The sequence below is a fragment of the Dermochelys coriacea genome, chromosome 19, assembly GCF_009764565.3.
Source record: "Dermochelys coriacea isolate rDerCor1 chromosome 19, rDerCor1.pri.v4, whole genome shotgun sequence".
In the NCBI taxonomy this organism is placed as follows: Eukaryota; Metazoa; Chordata; order Testudines; family Dermochelyidae; genus Dermochelys; species Dermochelys coriacea.
Genome location: NC_050086.2, coordinates 82708 through 102704, shown reverse-complemented (window position 1 = coordinate 102704; position 19997 = coordinate 82708). Strand labels below are relative to the sequence as shown.

Genomic DNA, 19997 nt, shown 5'->3' with positions numbered 1-19997 from the left:
TTATTTGACTCGGGTGTACCTCTTCGGTAACCAAGGTTCACCAGGCCAACGCCTTTGGCCATAAAAGGTAAAGCCATACCGTTACAATTATCATCACTGAAAACATACTTAAAAAAAACCCCAGAAAATGTTTTAAATTCTACAGTGCTAAGTAGGGCTTTCCCCTGAGTAGTGACACACACAGGGCTTATCTGCTGACATCTGTCCGCAGCAGGGTTACAATGGCATGGTCACACATACTATACATTCTTACAGGTTTCAGAGTAGCAGCCGTGTTAGTCTGTATTCGCAAAAAGAAAAGGAGTACTTGTGGCACCTTAGAGACTAACAAATTTATTAGAGCATAAGCTTTCGTGAGCTACAGCTCACTTCATCGGATGCATTTGGTGGAAAAAACAGAGGAGAGATTTATATACACACACACAGAGAACATGAAACAATGGGTTTATCATACACACTGTAAGGAGAGTGATCACTTAAGATAAGCCATCACCAACAGCAGGGGGGGGAAAAGGAGGAAAACCTTCCATGGTGACAAGCAGGTAGGCTAATTCCAGCAGTTAACAAGAATATCAGAGGAACAGTGGGGGGTGGGGTGGGAGGGAGAAATACCATGGGGAAATAGTTTTACTTTGTGTAATGACTCATCCATTCCCAGTCTCTATTCAAGCCTAAGTTAATTGTATCCAGATTGACAGAGCCAGAAGAGTACCCAGAAGTCACCTACTACAGGACAGGCCCAACAAAGAAAACAACAGAACGCCACTAGCCATCACCTTCAGCCCCCAACTAAAACCCCTCCAACGCATCATCAAGGATCTACAACCTATCCTGAAGGACGAGCCATCGCTCTCTCAGATCTTGGGAGACAGACCAGTCCTTGCTTACAGACAGCCCCCCAATCTGAAGCAAATACTCACCAGCAACCACACACCACACAACAGAACCACTAACCCAGGAACCTATCCTTGCAACAAAGCCCGTTGCCAACTCTGTCCACATATCTATTCAGGGGATACCATCATAGGGCCTAATCACATCAGCCACACTATCAGAGGCTCGTTCACCTGCGCATCTACCAATGTGATATATGCCATCATGTGCCAGCAATGCCCCTCTGCCATGTACATTGGCCAAACTGGACAGTCTCTACGTAAAAGAATGAATGGACACAAATCAGACGTCAAGAATTATAACATTCAAAAACCAGTTGGAGAACACTTCAATCTCTCTGGTCACTCGATCACAGACCTAAGAGTGGCTATCCTTCAACAAAAAAGCTTCAAAAACAGACTCCAACGAGAGACTGCTGAATTGGAATTAATTTGCAAACTGGATACAATTAACTTAGGCTTGAATAGAGACTGGGAATGGATGAGTCATTACACAAAGTAAAACTATTTCCCCATGGTATTTCTCCCTCCCACCCCACCCCCCACTGTTCCTCTGATATTCTTAGGTTTCAGAGTAGCAGCCGTGTTAGTCTGTATTCGCAAAAAGAAAAGGAGTACTTGTGGCACCTTAGAGACTAACAAATTTATTAGAGCATAAGCTTTCGTGAGCTACAGCTCACTTCATCGGAAGCTGTAGCTCACGAAAGCTTATGCTCTAATAAATTTGTTAGTCTCTAAGGTGCCACAAGTACTCCTTTTCTTTCTGATATTCTTGTTAACTGCTGGAATTAGCCTACCTGCTTGTCACCATGGAAGGTTTTCCTCCTTTCCCCCCCCTGCTGTTGGTGATGGCTTATCTTAAGTGATCACTCTCCTTACAGTGTGTATGATAAACCCATTGTTTCATGTTCTCTGTGTGTGTGTATATAAATCTCTCCTCTGTTTTTTCCACCAAATGCATCCGATGAAGTGAGCTGTAGCTCACGAAAGCTTATGCTCTAATAAATTTGTTAGTCTCTAAGGTGCCACAAGTACTCCTTTTCTTTATACATTCTTACTTGTTTAAAGATGTGGATGGCTAGAAACTTCTCTCTGCCCTACTATGCTATGTAAAACAGCTTTGCATAATACACTATGAGAAGAGAACAAGACAGCCATCTAGAGGGCAAGCAAAGGAAATTATCATCCTCCCTAAATCACAAGTGATCCCACTAGGACAGTGGCCCTCAAGTTACACCTCACTTAAAACCTACTTGCTTACAAAATCTGACATAAAAATACAAAAGTGTCACAGCACATTATTACTGAAAAACTGCTTACTTTTTCATTTTTACCATATAATTACAAAACAAATCAATTGGAATATAAAATATTGTACTTACATTTCAGTGCATAGTATATAGAGATGTATAAAGTTATTGTCTGTATGAAATTTTAGTTTGGTACTGACTTCGCTAGTGCTTTTTAGGTAGCCTGTTGTAAAACTAGGCAAATATCTAGATGAGTTGATGTACCACCAGAAGACCTCAGAGTACCCACAAGGGTATGTGTACCCTGATTGAGAACCACTGCAATAGGAGCCCAGTTCACAACTGAAAAAGATTAACAAGACTAAACAGAAAACAGCATTCATGTGCTAATCCCATTTGAAAGATTTTAGGGGAATCCTACAGGTCTCTCTTTTTTTTTTTTTTAAAAATAGAAGTTAAGTGAAACCACTTTCAAGTTGCCAATATCTTTCTATTTCATTTTACAAACCTTAATCTGCTATGTTTAAATAAATTTGTTTGATACATCTCAGTATGTGTGTTAAAACTCAAACTACAAATTGCAGAAAACCTAATTTCAACTATTTAGACCTATAATTGTACACATTATAAAATACTGTGGAAGAAAAAATAAAGATCTAACAAAAAGAAATATGAGGGAACTCACGCAGCTTTGGTGTCCATTTTTAAAAGTGTGTAAGGGAATAGAAAATTTAATCATCATCATCAGGTATACAAATAATTAAGGTAATTTTTAAATGATCTTGACAGATTCCCTAAATAAACACTTAACATTAAGACTTTTGCACATTATTAAACACTTTTAAAAACAACTCAAACATTTTAAACAAGCTTAATTAGTATACAAAAGTGAGTAGGTGGTCCACAATCAATGGCTCTAGGAATTATCAGAGAAATACTGAACATTTTTAATTAGATGCTTTACTATCTTTTTTTTGGATTCCCCTCAGCACCAACCCCAGTAAGAGGGCTACTTAGTAATACATGACTCTTCTAAAATAATCTGCAGCAAAACCTTGCCATTAATCCATCCCTGTGACAGAGCTCAAAATACTGGGGCCTGCATGTCTGAGGGTTCACACCTTGGAAGACAGTGTCAGTAACCAAACAATAATTTCAACAGGTCATAGCTAGGTGTGTAAAACGGTTCTTTGTAGCATTCAACCATCAAGAAAACATATCGGATTTACAGAAAAGCTTGCAAACCTATACATGGTTTAAAAACCACACGTACATTGCTTGGAGGGGAGTAGGAGAGGGAGGATTGTTTTAACAGATAGTCTCCAAAGGAGGCAGCCAAACTGACTACAGTATAAAACAGCTTCCGACAGACACACATCCATCTAATGAACAACACTTTGCTAACAAAACACAAAATATAAAAAAAATAAGTGATTCAGTGGTTTAAAGTGAAATGATAGGCATCTGACTGAAAAGGATGTTGGAGTAATACTTTACACACACAATAAAAAACTCTCACTTATGTGCACATTATGTATGTGTATGTAAAATTTTAACCTGTTAGTCATTAAACAAAGCAAACTGGGTTATGCTTCTCATAGTTAATTAATGCTCCTTTAAATCTTATTTTAATACCTGTAATGCCTTTTTAAAAATACGGAACTTAAAAGAAAAGCAGTACTTGTGGCACCTTAGAGACTAACAAATTTATTAGAGCACAAGCTTTCGTGAGCTACAGCTCACTTCATCGGATGCAACTGTAGCTCACGAAAGCTTATGCTCTAATAAATTTGTTAGTCTCTAAGGTGCCACAAGTACTGCTTTTCTTTTTGCGAATACAGACTAACACAGCTGCTACTCCGGAACTTAAAAGGTATCTTTAAGTCACTTTCCAAGGTAATCTTTTGCTTGTTCAGAGTTTCTGACCTATGGTTCCCCTTCCACCTAGCACATTTGGGGCTCATTTTAAGTTCATTTCATGTACACTAATCACATTTGTTACACTTGATGGTAGTTTACTAGAAAATTTATAGTCCCATGGATTAAAATTATATTTATAAATCTTAGTTTTTAAGCCATACTATATAAATATCCAGTTTATATTTGAAATAGATCATCAATAGAACGATTTAATTTCCCTATCAGAACTGAAGAAAGCAAACTGCAGAACAGCTGGTAAACTCTGATATGGCATTTGTTTGAATGGGACACCTCAAAAACAAATCATAACTATATCGAGACCTCTGCAACCATAATGCCAATCTTTCTTTGCAAATACAATTTTAAAAAGACAATAAAAATCTTAAAAACCCATTGTATTAATCACTGCTTTATACAGTAAATTATGTTTGTCAAATGCATAACTTACATTTAGTTTTGCACTGATGTTACTGCATGAGAATCTAAACTTTCATTCAATAATATGTAGGGGGGCTGGGAAGAATTTCTAGCCCTCATGGTGGTAGAGAAAATCCTGAAAACATGGTGTGAGTGTATTCTAAAGGCTATGAAACTAAAAGAAAAATTAAAAGAGCACCACATTTTATATATTTATTTTAATATGATTTTTAGGACATAACTCACGACCTTTGAACAGCTGGTTTTGGCAGTGCTGACATTACTGCTGCTGAAGTGTCACCCATGCTTTGTAAACATATGATACATATACTGTATGTCCTCATAATTTTTAGAGAGTACATTTTACCTTAAATACAGTTAATGAACAGTAGCACTAATTCCAGACATTCAGACAGAAGATTAAATTTTATAAAACAACAATGCACTTAAATCATTACCCAAAATTCTAATCAAACCCAACCCTTTTATGAAATTCACAATAGTATGGCTAACTCTTACCTTTTCATTTTCATGCACTTTCGCCTCCTGGGCAAACCAGGAAATGCAAACGTGTAAGCTGATCTACTGTGAGAGTGGCTCTTTTGAGAGAATTTCTGGTACATTCAGAACAAGAAAGTTCACGTGAATCAAAGGGATGAAGGGAAGCATCATCTAATTTCTTGTGTATTTATATGAGCCAAAACTTTCTAAACTATTCAAGTTCACCCATCCCCAGTATTAATCCACCAATCAATATTGAAAAGAAAATACTTAGATCAAAAGAAAAATTTAACATACAATCAGTAAATTACAATCCTACAAAATTTTCACATCAAGTTTTTGCTCATAGAAAACAGTTGAATTTAATCAAAAGTATATCAAAATCCTATACTGTACTGCATAATCCAAGAACACATGATCATTAACAGAAGATTAAATAAATCATAAAATGCACCTTTGCAGAGATATGAAATTAGAAAAAGAACAGCAATTTTGTTGGTCTCCCTCTATAAAAACATTTCCACTCAGTCTTTTGCAGCAGGAAAAACTCAGTTTTATGCCTGGATCTATGTGAATTTTTATAGTTCTGTTTTTGTTTTTTTAAAAACTTTACCCTTTCCAAAAAGAAGTACATCACTGTATTCAGGGAATTAAGAGCTATAATATGGTATAACTTGAAGACAGCATCAGCTATTTTTCAGATTCTAGAATTGGATTGAAATGAACATGTTGCATGTTCATTCTAAATCACATTTTAGTTTATTTTTATTAAGTTTAGTTACATGCATCTAGGAAAACTTTATGCCTATGTATTAAAGTTGAATTTGTAATATTATACACTTTGACAAGGGGTGTTCTACATTCTAGAAGCTACCTGACTCAAGGGGAAGGTGAGAAAATGGCATACAAAATAAGGGACTCCATTCTATTCTCAATTTCTCCAAAAGCCAATTAAAAAACAAGAAACTTAAGAAGATTATATAATAAGGCCATTGTTCAATATTTGTTTATTAGCTCACAGCTGGAGGTGATAGTTTTATGTTGGTAAAACTAATACTTTTAAAAACTAATTCAAAATGTTTCACATTTAAATGAGGGGGCTGTTCCAACCTACTATACTGACATATGAAGATTTTAAAGGACAAAACCTTTCAGGCCTTACTCAGTCTGAACACTCACACATGTCAGCAGGAACCTTGATTTGGTAAGAACTGAAGGTTCAGACCCATAATTAGGAACAAAGGAATCTGTGGTATCAGTCATCCCATTCCCAGTTCTCTAGTACTGGCGCACAACAAAATACAGGACAAGAGACATAATTACAAGGAGAGTGAGCTTCCCAGTCACAGTACTCTAAAAGACCAAGGGTGGCTTTAGTTCCTCTAGGCAGCTCATTAGTAATATGATGCATAAACAATCAAGTAGCTCATAGGCGTAGGAGCTATGACTTGTGCAATTTATGCATGCAAGTGACCACTGTCACATTTCTTGCTGGTGAGGTCCAGAATTACAGTCGTAGTAATGAGTAGCTATTTCAAGGCCTGGTCTACACTACGACTTTATGTCGAATTTAGCAGCGTTAAATAGAATTAACCCTGCACCCGTCCACACAACAAAGCCATTTTTCTCGACATAAAGGACTCTTAAAATCGATTTCTGTACTCCCCCCTGACGAGGGGATTAGTGCTGAAATTGACATCGACCTTTCGAATTAGGGTTAGTGTGGATGCAATTTGACGGTATTGGCTTCCAGGAGCTATCCCACCGGGCACCATTGTGACTGCTCTAGGACAGCACTCTGAATTTGGAGGCACTGGCCAGGTGTACAGGAAAAGCCCCGGGAATTTTTGAATCTCATTCTCTGGCCAGGCAAGCTCATCAGCACAAGTGACCAAGCAGAACTCATCAGCATAGGTAACCATGCAGTCCCAGAATCAAAAAAGAGCTCCAGCATGGACCAATCTGGAGGTACTGGATCTGATCGCTGAATGGGGAGACAAAGCCGTGCTATCAGAACTATGTTCCAAAAGACAAAATGCCAAAATATTTCAAAAAAATCTCCAAGGCCATGATGGACAGAGGCTACAGCAGGGACGTAACACAGTGCCGTGTGAAACTTAAGGAGCTCAGACAAGCGTACCAGAAAACCAAAGAATCAAACGGACACTCTGGGACAGAGCCCCAGACATGCCACTTCTACACTGAGCTGCATGCAATTCTAGGGGGGGCCGCCACCACTACCCCACCCCTGTCCGTGGACTCCGATAATGGGGTACTCTCCACCATGCCTGAGGATTTTGCAGACAGGGAAGATGAGGAGGAGGAGCTTGAGGAGAGCACACAGCACATCGTTCTCCCCGACAGCCAGGATCTTTTTATCACCCTGACTGAAATACCCTCCGAACCCAACCAAGCCGGAGAAGGGACCTATGGTGATTGTACCTTTTTAAATATAATACAGGTTTAAAAAGCAAGCGTTTTTTAATGATTAATTTGCCCTGAGAACTTGGGATGCATTTGTGGCTAGTACAGCTACTGGAAAAGTCTGTTAACGTGTCTGGGGATGGAGCGGAAATCCTCCAGGGACATCTCCATGAAGCTCTCCTGGAGGTACTCTAAAAGTCTTTGCAGAGGGTTTCTGGGAGAGCAGCCTTATTCCATCCTCCATGGTAGGTCACTTCACCACGCCATGCTAGTAGCAAGTAATCTGGTATCATTGAATGACAAAGCCTGGCAACGTATGGTCCTGGTGTTAGCTGGCATTCAAGCAACATCCATTCTTTATCTCTCTGCGTTATCCTCAGGAGAGTGATATCGTTCATGGTAACCTGGTTGAAATACGGGAATTTAAATAATGGGCTGTTTGCCTCTGGCTGAAAAGAAATCCTCCCCACAGCTAGCCAAGCGGGAGCAGGGGGGGCATTGGTGCCGAGCTGTTCGCGTTTGGCTAGCAGTGATCTTCCCACACGGTGGGGGGAGGGGTAAAGCAATCATCCCAGAGAATTGCATGGGGGGGGGGGGGTTAGTTTGGTTTCTGCTGCTGCACATTAACACGAAAATCGCAGCACTAAATGGCCAACGCAACAGGCTTTGCTTGGTATGGGAAAGGAGGGCGCTGATGTTATGAAGGTTGCAGAAGCCAAAAGACTATGGCTTACCATGGCCGCCTGCCAGCCAAATTCTGTTGCCCAGCACTGCGTGTGTGATCTCTAACACCAAAGCTGCAGGCACTCAATATAAGATGCAAAATGCCAGCTTGTACCGAAGTCACGTGCTATGCAAGGTGAATAGTGTTGTTCTATAAAACGTATCTTTTAAAATATTTCACTCCCTTTTTTTCCCCTCCCACAGCTGCATATGTTTCAAGCCTTCCTCCTCCATCCCAAAGGCTATCTCAGATAAGGCGGCGAAAAAAACTGCACGCGCGATGAAATGTTCTCTGAGCTCATGCAGTCGTCCGGCACTGACAGAGCTCAGCAGAACGTGTGGAGGGACACAGTAGCACAGTACACGAAAGCGGCCAATGAACGTGAGGACAGGAGGGATGATCAAGATGAGAGGTGGCGGCAGGAAGATCAGAGGAGACAGGTTGCAATGCTGGGGCTACTGTGGGATCAAAGAGACATGCTCCAGCGTCTGGTGGAGGCTCAGGAACTGCAGCAGGATCACAGACTGCCGCTACAGCTCCTGTTTAACCCCCCTCCCTTCTCCCCAAGTTCCATAGCCTCCTCAGCCAGACGCCCAAGAACGTGCTGGGGGGGGGGGGGGGAAGAGAGGCTCCTGGCACCCAACCACTCCACCCCAATGGACAGCCCAAGCAACAGAAGGCTATCATTCAACAAGTTTTGAAGTGGCCTTCCCTCCTACCCTCCTCCCTCACCCCACCCAGGCTACCTTGTGAGTTATCTCCCTATTTTTTAATCAATTAATAAAGAATACATAGTTTTAAGTGATAGTGACTTTATTTCCTTTGCAAGCAAGCTATGATCAAAGGGGGGAGGGCGGGTGGCTTACCGGGAATTAAAGTCAACAAAGGGGGTGGGTTTTCATCAAGGAGAAACAAACAGATGTGTCTCATGGTACCCTGGCCAGTCATGAAACTGGTTTTCAAAGCTTCTCTGATGTGCAGCGCTTCCTGCTGTGCTCTTCTAATCGCCCAGGTTTCTGGCTGCACGTATTCAGCAGCCAGGTGATTTGCCTCAACCTCCCATCCTGCCATAAACGTCTTCCCCCTTACTCTCACAGAGATTATGGCACATATAGCAAGCAGCAATAACAATGGATATATTGGTTTTGATGAGGTCTGAGCAAGTCAGTAAACTGTGCCAGCAACCCTTAAAACTTCCAAAGGCACACTCTTCCACCATTCTGCACTTGCTCAGCCTATAGTTGAACTTACTACTGTCCAGGGTGTCTGTGCGTGTTTCCCAGGCCCAGAATTGGCGTTTCACGGCATGATCCTGCCCCATTAACGCCATGATCTCCAAATTGCCGGGGACCTCAGTTTTAGAGAAATCTGTGTCCATGTCCTCACCACTCTCGTCACCGCGCTGCCGTCACCTCCTCGCCTGGTTTTTCAGGTTCTATTTCTGCATAAACTGCATAATAACGTGAGAGGTGTTTACAATGGTCATAACTGCTGCAGTGAGCTGAACGGGCTCCATGCTTGCCGTGCTATGGCATCTGCTTGGGCAATCCAGGGAAAAGGGTGCGAAATGATTGTCTGCCATTGCTTTCACAGAAGGAGGGTTGACTGACGACATTTACCCATAACCACCCGCGACAAATATTTGGCCCCATCAGGCATTGGGAGCTCAGCCCACAATTCCAATGGGCAGCAGGGACTGCAGGAAAGCTACCAACAGTGCACCGCTCAGAATGTCGACACTTGCCACACCGCCGAATTAATGTGATTAGTGTGGATGCATGCACTCGACTTTATACCATCTGTTCCCAAAAATCGACTTCTGTAAAATCAGAGTAATTTCATAGTATAGACAAGGCCCTAGAAACATCAGAGAACTGGACAGTTTTAGGGCTAGCGGCCTTTGGGAAGGAAACACTGTGTAAAATTTTCTGCTCATGCCCCCAGATCAATTGCTGGCATTATGGAAGCTTAGTGTAATTTTATTAGTATTGCTGCTTTCAAGCAGATGTTACAGACCAGTAAATAAAATGAGGAGATGAAAAAAAAATTATTAGTCCCACAGAGTATGGAGAGAACTTCTCCTCTACAGTCTGATATCAGATTTAGAACTTGTTTGACCTGCCAAGACCAGAAATATTCACAAGTTTTTTCTCATCCCAGCAAGTTTCCCCTTTTTTTGCTCTCACTTTCTCTTCATCTACTATCTTACCAGAGAGCTAAAAGTTCTAAAAATAGTGAGAACATTCTGACTACTGCAAACCCTGTGTTTTGAGCCTACTGCAGGTACCCAGCCCATTTTTTATTTTTAAAGGTGTAAGGTCAAATATATATGCAAATTCTCATACTTCTCATGCCATTTCTATAACACTGACAAAAGAATTTATAAAAACAAATTCCTACTATATACTCCAGAATAAAAGAAAAATGTATAGAAGACTGTATTCATTCTGAAGTTCCTATTTCCCTTAATTTCTGGAATCCTATATAAACCTAAAACATGCTTCCTGCCTTGCCTTGTTTCATTTCAGACAGCTGAAACATATAGGGTCTGCTTACTGATACTAGCAAGATATAATTATTGCATTAAGCCCAGAAATGCTTTTTAAAAGCTTCTTTTCACAGATCTTCTAATGATGACCTTTTCCTTAAATTTGTGATGGTTTCAACTGGCTTTTCGATCTTCTGTGTAGCTATAAAAGGCAAAACACCTACTCCTAACCCCATTAGGATGAAAGCTGAAGATTTTATTATTCATTTTTAATAGGAAGAAGCTAAAACTCCCTCAAGAAGTGTAAAAGGTAGGTTCTTGATGTATCAGATACTGAGAGGTTGCCACAAAGTCATGCCTTTCATAGACAGTCTGATAAAGAGCATACTTTGTAAGAGAAAGAGAGAGGTTGTCTTTTTTTCCCCTCTTTTTAAAACAAAAATAATTAAATTTCAATTTGATAGGTCTCATTTTATTCATTCTTATTAGCTTGCTGGATAGTATTTAAACAGAGGTTGTACCATCAACCTAAAATATAGCAAAATGTTCAGGCCAAGACATTGTCTCATGATAATTGTCTGTTAAACAGTAACAGCACACTACATAAAGGTGACTAAATATAACATATCCCTCCAGCATTCTGTAGTTTATAATTGCAAGAAAACCCCTGCTGCAGACAGTGTCATTATCCAAAAGACATTAACATCAATATTGGTATCAAACACCATCTGGCAAAGGAGACTGCAAACTGAAGCAAAAACTAACTGAAAACCTGGTCGGCATAGTGGCTGACTGGCAATCAAAGGAGATTTCCAGAAATGCTGCTCTGTAGCTGTTACGGAAGAGGGCGATGGTCTGAGATGGTGAAGCATGGAGCATTGTCTAAGCACCGAGCATTGTTTGAATCCTTTTTTCTCAGCCAGGAGTTGCAACCCTCAGGAGAGTCATGAAAGGCATGAGGCACTGAAAATTAAAATTTTATTACAATCTGAAGCAGAAAAAAAACCCGTCACTCCCGCACACACCCTTATCCTTCAAGTATTTTCTGTCATCTTCTTGAAACAAAACAAATTATATAAAAGAGTATCATTATCATTTGATTCACTTTTAGTAAGGGTGAGTGAACATTTTTAACTTTGAATAATGGATCACCGACCTGAAAATGTTGAGAAATACTGGCCTAGAGTCAAAGTCACAAGCAGAGTATGGACAAAGCATTAGAGTAGCTTAATCTCTCCATGTGTGAAAGAAAAAAAACAACAGACAAGAAAAAATCCAAGTCTAACTCTACTGACTATTGTTAAATGGCAATTCCATTAATTTAATTATACATCGGCCAATTACAATTTTATCAAAGAAAACATATAGATTAACACCTCCAATGTTAAATACTTACAAAAATGTATGCCTAAATTTAGTTCCATACATGCATACTAGGCACATAACTAAGTGTCCTAGTTTTCATAAGCCCTGAATACCCAGTAGCTCCCATTAACTGCAGTGATCAGTCAGGGAAGGTGCTTGAGCCAGAGACCTTCGCTATAAGGAAGAGGTTTTCGGAAGGCCATTCTCCAAGAACAGGTTTCAGAGTAGCAGCCGTGTTAGTCTGTATTCACAAAAAGAAAAGGAGTACTTGTGGCACCTTAGAGACTAACAAATTTATTTGAGCATAAGCTTTCGTGAGCTACAGCTCACTTCACAGGATGTATTTGGTGGAAAATACAGTGGGGAGATTTATAAATCAAATGCATCTGATGAAATGAGCTGTAGCTCACGAAAGCTTATGCTCAAATAAATTTGTTAATCTCTAAGGTGCCACAAGTACTCATTCTCCAAGAAGGCTCTATGACTCTGAAACCCACTTTCCCCCTTGGTTCACCATAGCCTATAATCCAGTCATGTTATCTGCTTATCTCCCAGGCATTTGAGAAGGGGATGATCTGTAGGAGCCTAGGGCAGAGAGGAAACAAGCAGTCATTGTAATATGGGATAGTATTGGGAAACTGCCAACATCGACTGTTGTTTGCAGTGTTGTTATAGCCATGCTGCTCCCAGATTATTAGACCGACCAGGTGGGTGAGGTAATATCTTTTATTGGATCAACTTCTGCTGGTGAAGAGACATGCTTTCAAGCTACATAGAGCTCTTCTCCAGATGAGCTAAGAGCTCTGTGTAACTCGAAAGCTTATCTCTGTCACCAGCAGAAGTTGATTCACACAATGCACAGTCAACCTGTAGAACTCCTTGCCAGAGGATGTTGTGTAGGCCGAGACTATAACAGGGTTCAAAAAAGAACTAAATAAGTTCATGGAGGATAAATCCATTGACGGCTATTAGCCAGGACGTGTAGGGATGGCGTCCCAAGTCTCTGTTTGCCAGAAGCTGGGAATGGACAACAAAGGATCTATCAATTGATGATTACTTGTTCTGTTCATTCCCTCTGGGGCACCTGGCATTGGCCACTGTTGGAAGACAGGATACTGGGCTAGATGGACCTTTGGTCTGACCCAGTATGGCAATTCTTATGATTCAATAAAAGATTAACTTCGCCCACCTTGTCTCTCTAATGTCAATTGTTGTAACACTACCCAAAATGCAGGATAGGCCCATTAATGGAATTACAGTAGAACCTCAGAGTTACGAACTGACTAGTCAACCACACACTTCATTTGGCACCAGAAGTACACAATCAGGTGGCAGCAGAGATGACAAAAAAATAAAAATGCAAATACAGTACTAAAAAAATAAAGGGAAAGGAGCATTTTTCTTCTGCATAATAAAGTTTCAAAACTGTATTAAGTCAATGTTCAGTTGTAAACTTTTGAAAGAACAACCAGAATGTTTTGTTCAGAGTTAAGAACAACCTCCATTCCCAAGGTGTTTGAGGTTCTACTGTACATTGTTTATAAATTTGAAAGAACATTTTTTAAAAAGTATCAATAGCTAGAAGATGGCCAGCAACATCACAAGAATAGGTGATCTGATATCACAGTGATGGGTATCAGGGAAGAACAGAGAGGTCAGAGAGTATAGCTTAGATTTTCTCTTTTCACTTAGAATTTTTCCATTACGTGGAACTCTCACAACAGTAAGGTGTCAGGCTCCACAGCAGCTCTCACCAAGCATTGCAAACAAGTGAAAAAGAACTTCAAAATGACTGAGTCATACTGTACTCCAAACCAGCCACTAAGTGCTGGGAATTCCAAGTGTCAACAGAGCAGTTTCCCTGTATTCACCCACCCTCCATCATGGCATGTGCTCAAAAATATCCAGAAGACAAATATTTTTCTGACTGCTACCCAAAAATATTTAGCTCAGTGAACACAGACAATCTTCATGCTATCTGGGATGAATCCAGCGTTAGAAAATAGCCTTTTCTTCTGTGTATTTGTACACTACATTGTAGGAAGTATTTCATAATTTGTTGTGTCACTAAACATTGAGCTATATTTCATTTGTTCTACTTATCATAGAATCATAGAATCATAGAATATCAGGGTTGGAAGGGACCCCAGAAGGTCATCTAGTCCAACCCCCTGCTCAAAGCAGGACCAAGTCCCAGTTAAATCATCCTAGCCAGGGCTTTGTCAAGCCTGACCTTAAAAACCTCTAAGGAAGGAGATTCTACCACCTCCCTAGGTAACGCATTCCAGTGTTTCACCACCCTCTTAGTGAAAAAGTTTTTCCTAATATCCAATCTAAACCTCCCCCATTGCAACTTGAGACCATTACTCCTCGTTCTGTCATCTGCTACCATTGAGAACAGTCTAGAGCCATCCTCTTTGAAACCTCCTTTCAGGTAGTTGAAAGCAGCTATCAAATCCCCCCTCATTCTTCTCTTCTGCAGACTAAACAATCCCAGCTCCCTCAGCCTCTCCTCATAAGTCATGTGCTCTAGACCCCTAATCATTTTTGTTGCCCTTCGCTGTACTCTTTCCAATTTATCCACATCCTTCTTGTAGTGTGGGGCCCAAAACTGGACACAGTACTCCAGATGAGGCCTCACCAGTGTCGAATAGAGGGGAACGATCACGTCCCTCGATCTGCTCGCTATGCCCCTACTTATACATCCCAAAATGCCATTGGCCTTCTTGGCAACAAGGGCACACTGCTGACTCATATCCAGCTTCTCGTCCACTGTCACCCCTAGGTCCTTTTCCGCAGAACTGCTGCCGAGCCATTCGGTCCCTAGTCTGTAGCGGTGCATTGGATTCTTCCATCCTAAGTGCAGGACCCTGCACTTATCCTTATTGAACCTCATTAGATTTCTTTTGGCCCAATCTTCCAATTTGTCTAGGTCCTTCTGTATCCTATCCCTCCCCTCCAGCGTATCTACCACTCCTCCCAGTTTAGTATCATCCGCAAATTTGCTGAGAGTGCAATCCACACCATCCTCCAGATCATTTATGAAGATATTGAACAAAACGGGCCCCAGGACCGACCCCTGGGGCACTCCACTTGACACCGGCTGCCAACTAGACATGGAGCCATTGATCACTACCCGTTGAGCCCGACAATCTAGCCAGCTTTCTACCCACCTTATAGTGCATTCATCCAGCCCATACTTCCTTAACTTGCTGACAAGAATGCTGTGGGAGACCGTGTCAAAAGCTTTGCTAAAGTCAAGAAACAATACATCCACTGCTTTCCCTTCATCCACAGAACCAGTAATCTCATCATAAAAGGCGATTAGATTAGTCAGGCATGACCTTCCCTTGGTGAATCCATGCTGACTGTTCCTGATCACTTTCCTCTCCTCTAAGTGCTTCAGGATTGATTCTTTGAGGACCTGCTCCATGATTTTTCCAGGGACTGAGGTGAGGCTGACCGGCCTGTAGTTCCCAGGATCCTCCTTCTTCCCTTTTTTAAAGATGGGCACTACATTAGCCTTTTTCCAGTCATCCGGGACTTCCCCCGTTCGCCACGAGTTTTCAAAGATAATGGCCAAGGGCTCTGCAATCACAGCCGCCAATTCCCTCAGCACTCTCGGATGCAATTCGTCCGGCCCCATGGACTTGTGCACGTCCAGCTTTTCTAAATAGTCCCTAACCACCTCTATCTCTACAGAGGGCTGGCCATCTCTTCCCCATTTTGTGATGCCCAGCACAGCAGTCTGGGAGCTGACCTTGTTAGTGAAAACAGAGGCAAAAAAAGCATTGAGTACATTAGCTTTTTCCACATCCTCTGTCACTAGCTTGCCTCCCTCATTCAGTAAGGGGCCCACACTTTCCTTGGCTTTCTTCTTGTTGCCAACATACCTGAAGAAACCCTTCTTGTTACTCTTGACATCTCTTAATACAGCTGACATTTTCATTCTGAGATCAATATGGTCATAACTATATTGAAAATTATAGTGTAAATTATAAACTATAGTAACTTTATTTACTTTTTTTTTTTTTTTTTTTAAAGTACCATAAAAAATTATTCTCAGGCAGGACCTAATCAATGTTATAGACTAAAAATATGCCACTCTGCATGAAGCTATAAAAAGATTAATGTACTTTTTTTTGGTAAGAAATTAGTAGCTTAATGAAGTGGATAAAAACGCTGTCACAATTTTTATTGGCTCTAAATTGCGTAGTAGTGGAGGTACAGTAAGTGCCTAACACATAATGACATAATGAGTCATGACTGGAGCTGGAAGGCTAATTTGCCCTTAACTGACACATAACCAGGGAATTAACATCACAGTAGTTTCAAGCCAATATAAGATGCATTATTTAATTTCACAGCAGTTTTAAACAGAACTGTTAAATGTAGGAATATTGATCTATTCTTCTGTGAAATTATGGAATTTGGATTTTTTTAAAAGTATATCTTAAATTCTTGTTGCTCCAAAGATATTTCTTTTCACAGTATCATGTGTTACAAGTGTATTCAACACGCCAAGTTTGGGTATGAACAGTCCCTGTGCATCAGTCATTATTCAGGCATAAGAGGGTTTGCTCAAAAACAAAAAATGAACTAATGCTAAGTTTATGAAATGAATATTATCAAATATCTGTGAGTCTGTTATAAACAACTTCACGCCAAAGACTATCACTTGGAAGATACCTTATGTGAACAAAAGTACACTTATGAGCAAAAAAGTGATAACTTTCAAAATAAGAAACATCTTGTCGAACAATTGATGGGAGAAGGAAAAACAGACAGCAAAGGAGCTGAACTTCCAAGTAATAAAGCAGCAAGTGACATTTGATTACATGAACTCTGTCTCAGGCCTCACTGATGTTTCTTATTTAAAACTTCTTTATTCACAAACAATCTACTTCCTAACTGAATCTGGGAAGAGTCTATGAATATTAAAGCAAGGGTATCCGGATTCTGTATTCATATGTCTATCACAGAACTTTCTCTCCTGTTTCACAATGATTGCATCATTATAAAATTTCTATTTATAAAGGTATACAACTGGAAATAGAGATATAATAGCTGACACCATATATACATGGATAGTATGGGTTTCATTCAGGACTCAACTGCTACACCAAGTTAAAAAACATTATTTGAATTTAAATCTGGCTTAAGCCACAAGTAAAATTAGCTGTTTTTCCATCCTAGCACATAGTGGACATTTGTCCACACATAAAATAACCAAATAGTGCAGCATGAGTGGCAATGAAACTCAGGAGCAGTCAAGAACTAGAATGACAAAGGGGGTCAACAAGTCCAGACTGAGGTGTGTTAAACATACCTGCGGTTGTGGGGGGAAAGAGTTTGACAGATTTACCTTATTCTAGGTAATGTTACAACTTCTATACTTTAAAGAGCACAAAATTCACTAATTTAAAATACTGTCATAAATATAAAGGAAAGAGTAACCACCTTTCTGTGTACACTGCTATAAAATCCCTCCTGGCCAGAGGCAAAACCCTTTCACCTGTAAAGGGTTAAGAAGCTAAGGTAACCTTGCTGGCACCTGACCCAAAATGACCAACGAGGGGACAAGATACTTTCAAATCTGGAGGGGGGAGGAACAAAGGGTTCTGTCTGTCTGTGTGATGCTTTTGCCAGGAACAGATCAGGAATGCAAGGCTTACAACTCCTGTAAAGTTAGTAAGTAATCTAGTTAGAAAATGTATTAGATTTTCTTTTGTTTAATGGCTTGTAAAATAAGCTGTGCTGGAGGGAATGTGCATTCTTGTTTTTGTGTCTTTTTGTAACTTAAGGTTTTGCCTAGAGGAATTCTCTATGTTTTGAATCTGATTACCCTGTAAGGTATTTACCATCCTGATTTTACAGAGGTGATTCTTTTAGCTTTTCTTTAATTAAAATTCTTCTTTTAAGAACCTGATTGATTTTTCATTGTTCTTAAGATCCAAGGATTTGGGTCTGTGTTCACCTGTACCAATTGGTAAGGATTATTATCAAGCCTTCCCCAGGAAATGAGGTGTAGGGCTTGGGGGGGGATATTTTGGGGGAAGACGTCTCCACATGGTCTCTTTCCCTGTTCTTTGTTTAAAACGCTTGGTGGTGGCAGCATACTGTTCAAGGACAAGGCAGAGTTTGGGGAAGTTTTAACCTAAGCTGGTAAGAATAAGCTTAGGGGGTCTTTCATGCAGTTCCCCACAACTGTACCCTAGAGTTCAGAGTGGGGAAGGAATCTTGACAACTACATATGTATTTTGTATCCTTAGAGAGCCTGATCCTGCAAACACTTGTGCACAGAAGTAACTTTATTCTTGCAAGTAGTCTACACACTCACTTTTGTCTTTGTTTATTGCCCAGTTATCTCACAGTCCTTTGCAGAAACGTGTTTGGTGAATCATTTACAAGGATTCTGACCAAAAAACCCAAAACAAAAACAAAACAAAAAACAGTAACAGAAGCCTAAATAAAATGGTCCAGAATAACTTACAGAATTTTAGATATAACATTAATGTTAATGGGGAAAAACCTTTCCCAATACAAACTGTATACCACAGAGCAAACGTCTGTTTCTGATGTGCCCATCATCAAGCTGTCTGGGTTCTCTGCCCCCACTGACATTCTCTCTCATTCACAGTTTATATTCAGTTCAAAACGCAATAGTGCACCTGCAACAGTGCCATGCAAACACCAGTTCTCATTTTCAGGTGACACTGTAAATAAGAAGTGGGCAGCATTATCTCCCGTAAACGTAAACAAACTTGTTTGTCTTAAAGATTGGCTGAACAAGAAGTAGGACTGAGTGGAGTTGTAGGTTCTAAAGTTTTACATTATTTTGTTTTTGAGTTCAGTTACGTAACAAAAAAAATCTACATTTGTAAGTTGCACTTTCATGATAGAGATTCCACTACAGTACTTGTATGAGGTGAATTGAAAAATACTATTTCTTTTGTTTATCATTTTTACAGTGCAAATATTTGTAATAAAAAATAATATAAAGTGAGCACTATACACTTTGTATTCTGTGTTGTAAATTGAAATCAAATATTTGAAAATGCAGAAAAACATCCCAAATATTTAATAAATTTCAATTGGTATTCTATTTAACAGTGCGATTAAAAATGCAATTAATCACGATTAATTTTTTTAATTGTGAATAATTTTTTTGAGGTAATCGTGAATTATCTGTGATTAATCAACAGACCTACTTTATATACCTGTATACTGTGCTTGCGATCGTCTCTGACAAAGAAGTCGTCTGCAGTGAAGTAAGTTGCTATAAGTGATCAAGTGCCATTTCCTCCTTGCCAAATCATGTGAAAGCAAATAATAAAAAGAACCTAATTTCCCAATACTGCACATCATAAGTTCTTAACCCTTAGAGTGATTTTTCTCCTACCTGAGAGATGACCAACTCCGAAGAGTTTTGTGGAAGCCAGTAGGTGGTACGGGCTGAAGATCATGGAAGATTTCTGGCAAACAGGAGTCAGGCTGGGTCAAGACGCACTCCAACGCCTTCTCAGCTCCATAAAACCCACCTCTTTCTCTATTCTCCCAAGATGACACCCCCGCCGCCTTCTCTTGCTACCAGATTCGAATCCTCAGGGTGAAAACTCTCCAGAAGGGATGGGGGCGGTAGGAGAAGTGAGGTGTGCTGGGATTCAGGCCAGTGGATTAGGAGGTACTGGAATGGAAAATAACATCAAGGTGGCATGGTTAGTGGAGAGCAGCAATAGGCACTTGGCCCAGGGTAGGGAATGAGCAGTAACCAGTAAGGGTAGAGAAAGGTACTGGAAATAATTGTGTTCAGCTGCACTGTTCTAAGGATCAAGATAGGAAAACTTACAGACACCACTGAGCTGATCTTTTGGTACATCATCTTAGTGTGCAGATGGCACTGAGAAAATCAACTTGATGCAGAAAGCAGAGGAGGACAACTTCAAAAAAAAAAAAACTTACTGGAAAACTCAGACATACTACAATATTGCCATCTAGTGAGAGAACAAGGAACA

General features: G+C 40.2%; 1 protein-coding gene across 1 annotated transcript in view; it reads right to left on the bottom strand.

The window, feature by feature from the left end:
• The window catches only part of LOC119845332, a 399673-nt gene extending 380109 nt beyond the window's left edge, over nucleotides 1–19564 (bottom strand). The window contains exon 1 of the mRNA XM_043505864.1: nucleotides 19385–19564. The gene's annotated coding sequence lies outside the window, so the exon portion shown is untranslated. The remainder of the gene's footprint in view (nucleotides 1–19384) is intronic.
• Nucleotides 19565–19997: the final 433 nt, after the last annotated feature.